The sequence below is a fragment of the Tupaia chinensis genome, unplaced genomic scaffold (assembly GCF_000334495.1).
Source record: "Tupaia chinensis unplaced genomic scaffold, TupChi_1.0 Scaffold141173_1, whole genome shotgun sequence".
Lineage (NCBI taxonomy): Eukaryota > Metazoa > Chordata > Mammalia > Scandentia > Tupaiidae > Tupaia > Tupaia belangeri.
Window position 1 is genome coordinate 1,107,807 of NW_006201036.1, and position 3,693 is coordinate 1,111,499.

At 55.4% G+C, this 3,693-nt stretch overlaps 1 protein-coding gene across 4 annotated transcripts in view; it reads right to left on the reverse strand.

Moving 5' to 3' along the window:
• AUH (AU RNA binding methylglutaconyl-CoA hydratase) overlaps positions 1–1,993 on the reverse strand; it is a 192,837-nt gene extending 190,844 nt beyond the window's left edge. Inside the window, exons 1-2 of one of the 4 annotated variants that reach the window (XM_027766110.1) lie at positions 606–1,981; positions 162–502 (exon numbers count right to left, since the gene is read on the reverse strand). The gene's annotated coding sequence lies outside the window, so the exon portion shown is untranslated. Of the gene's footprint in view, positions 1–161 lie in introns of all 4 variants that reach the window. The other 3 variants (XM_027766111.1, XM_027766114.1, XM_027766112.1) reach the window with 3 other exon arrangements.
• Between the last annotated feature and the right edge of the window lie 1,700 nt (positions 1,994–3,693).

Sequence of the window (3,693 nt, forward strand, 5' to 3'; positions counted from 1 at the left end):
CACCGCACAGCACCGCACCGCTCCCGGCCCGGCCGGCGTGGTTCTCCCGGTGTGCGAGGTTCCAGGGCTTCCACGCCGCATCCCTAGGCGGGCCTTCGCGTCCCGGCCCGCCCGGCGGGGAAGAAAGTGGTTCTGCACGGCTGTGGAGGGGCTGAGCGTACCTTATTCTGGAATAGCGGCGCCGAGGGGTCGCTGCCTGCCCGCTCGGCTGCGCCCTGGGGTCCGCGCGTTAAGCGGGCTGCGAAGGTGAACTAGGGTGTCGGTGTCTCTGGGGCGCCAGGTGCGGCAGGTCCCTGAGAGGCGCTGCTTTCCCTGCGAGCCTCCGAGCTCCAGGTGGCCGGCTGGACGTCAGGCGAACGAGAGCGATGTTGCTACGTGATTTCAGGAAGAGGGGACGCTGCAGGTGAAAGGGGTCCTCGCCCAATGCCGGACGCTGCCGTGGCGGTCCTTCCACTACGCCCACACGAGAGGCCCGGTTCCATACGCGCTCAACCTGAGGTCCCTGCAGGGAGAAAGGGATCTTCCAGCCCACCGTGAAGTCTCGCGGGCGGGTGGGAAGCCCCCCTGCAGGCAGGAGCCCTAACGCGGAGGTCAGCCAGCCATACCTGGGATGAGGCTGCAGCAGGAGGCTCCTGCAGAAACAGGATGCCCGGGAGTGCGTAGGGCTCAGCGGAGCCCAAGGCGAGGTTGAGAGTTTTCTGCTTCCAGGCTTCCATCAGAGCTTAACTGGGCAAGTGCGGGTGTAGGCTCCTGGAAACGCCGCTGTGAGGGCAGGCCTGTGCCGCCCAGGTCTGCGGCTCACGTTGACTGCATGTGAGTGAAGCTACACCACCGTGACGTCACGCCCTGTGCTCTTACCCACAGCGGGGGTCAGTTGGCTCCCATCACTCACGCCTGCCTGGGAGTGTTGTGGAAGGAGCCTCTTGGCTGTATCTTTCCTAAAGTGCCCCCGTGGGAGATTTCTTTTGAGATCTAGGACAAAGGAAAAGGTTGCTTCCTTAGTAGTCTTCCTCTTTTCTGATCACGATGTTTACTTTCTAGGTATTATGATTTTAATTGTTTTGGTGTCTTTCTGTCTGGGTCTCCCTCTCTCTTTTGGTGGACTGCAAGTCTGGAGGTGTTCGGGAACCTCGCCAGGGGTGGGGACAGTGAGGGGGATCTGTGGGGTGTCCTTTGTGTGGTGTTCAGGCGTTCCTCAAGCAGTTTCCCATGACGAAGAGCAAGCTGGACCGTGTTCCCTGGAGTCACTGCACAGCCCGTGTCGAGCTGGCTCACAAGAGGTGGTCACCAGGAGGCAGATGCATGTGACAGGAACCTAGATCCACTGTGCTGAACTGGGAGGAAGCCTGCGCCCTGCTGCTGCTACGAGAGCTAAACTCATTCACGGGGTCCCCAGGCAACAGCACGGCGTAAGGACTCCCCACACTGACACTAGGAAACGGTTCTGCCTACAGATCAACCATTGCAATGACTGCAGCTGTTTAACTGCTTTCCCTTGTATTGCTCTGCACTTGTTTTAATATTTCTATGTTGGTCATTAATCGATGGTTAATTTAAAGAAAGAAATTATACGGAGCACCTGACACAGTACTGTTTGAAAGTATATGGCCTCAGATGGTGCTTGTGATGAGACGACTGCAGAGAGGTAGTCGGGACTCGTCCGGTTATATAGGGACAGAGTAGGGAGTGGGCACCGAGCCTGACGGGAAACACGCATGCAGACGGAGGCCCTCACAGCTCGGAACACTGCCGTTGCTTAGAACGATGCTGTCGGTACCTGAGTCTGGCAAAAGTTGCCGGAGGGCACATGCGCTCTCCAGAGAGGGAGACAGAATGGAAAGAGCATCCCCCCCAATGGAGTATAGTCATGACAGTTGTTTTTACCCCATTCCTCCTTCCCAGTGTGTTTTTCAAGCCTTCAGGACCAGGATTCTAATCGTGTTTGGCGATGTGAGACCCGGCTCCCCTTTTGTTTCTTTATTTCTTTTTTTTTTTAAGAGGTTTTTACTTTAGACCACATGTACTCACCGAGGAGAGAGAGAGAGAGCCAGAGACAGTGAGAGGGAAAGTGGAAAATTAGCCCCGCCAGGGGATGGCCATACCTCAGTCTCTTCTCCTCTGTCATCCTGGGGTCTTGGGTACACATGCACACGCATCAGGCATGATTTTAAAGCCTCAGGGTCTGGGACTCAAGCTGTAGGTGGCCATGTGGGAGCTAGTGACATATCTGCTATGCCAGCTCCTGGGCTGGGGCAGCTGGCTCCCCTAACACTGGTGCTCTGGGGCCAGCCAGTCGGTTTTCCAAAGTCTGCCAGCGGCATGGCCAGGCGCATGGGTGTCACCTAGTGAATGAGCAGTTACCAACGGCAACTGGAGAGATGCAAGCTTCCGAACAAACATGGTGGGAGGGGTTCAGCAGGTGGCTGGGCCCTTTGAAAACGGGAGCATAGTTTTATATCTAGTTTCAAACAGTCTAAGAGAAAGTATTAGGTCGTCAGGACAGTCATGGGCACTTTCAACGTCTTTCTATGCAAATAAAGCGCCGTGACTTTCCCTTCGACCCAGTAATGCATCGTCCAAGACTGCATCGAGGACACCCAGGAATGGGATAGCTCAAATAAGGGGACTGCAGGGCAGCCCCTTGGAGGAGGGGTTCGAAGCCGTGCATGCGCTGGAGCCCACGTGGCCGACCGCAGTTCTAGGCTCGGCGGCTCGGAAAACAGAAGAGACGGCCAAAATCCTGATGGCAGAGAAATGGAGGACAGGACCAGGGCATGGCCACACCCACTGGGGAGTGCTTTCTTGCTTTCTCTGGAAATATTTTCTAAAAGCAGAGGAAGAGTTTGGGAGTGAGGGAACTAACCATCCAGGAATGGGGAGCTGGCTCTCAGACGTGGGACTGTCAAGTCCGGTCCGAAGGCGACCAAGTCTTTTTCCCACCCCAGCAAGTTGGAGAGAGGATGTGTACCCCATTCCATCAAGTAGAACGTGTCCTACCACGCACATCCCATCGGCCACACCTGCAGCGAAGGAGGCCTGAAACACGTGGCCTGTCAGCGGGCGGCCACACAACCCAGGCACAGCCTCTGGGGCGCAGACGGTAGCGTACCAGGCTCTGGAGCCGGAAGTCACAGGCTGACCGCAGCTCAGATACCTGGCCACGTCAGCCTGGGACATACCAGCTGTACACATGTGCCCAGGATCCTGCCGGGCCGCAGAACCCAGAGGGGCCCTCGGGAGGCCAAGCCCTGGGAAGGGTGCTTCTCACACTGTCTTTCTCGTGCACACGCATCCTCTACTGTGAATTTAAAAATAGTTAAATAAAATGTAAATTGTTAAGAGGAAGGATTACAGGTATCTGGGAGCGTAGTCTGCCACAGTGTTTCCTGTTTTACATTGAAGCCAAAACTTTCGTGAGGCCTAGGGTGAAGTGTCACTGTCCTAAAGCGTGATAGGTCTCACAAGAGATACGGGGAACTACTCAGATTGAAGACAGTCTTTCCACACAGCCACGGGGGAGTAATCTCCAGTGCTGTCCTCGGAATGGAGGGGCAGTATAAAAGTGTATGAAACAGGACACGCAATAGTGACCTCCCTGTTAAATCTAAGAGAATCTGTGACACACTTGTCATCTACAAGGGGTCTTCAAAAAGCTCCTGGAAAAATGTGTATTACATAAAAACTATGTTGAGT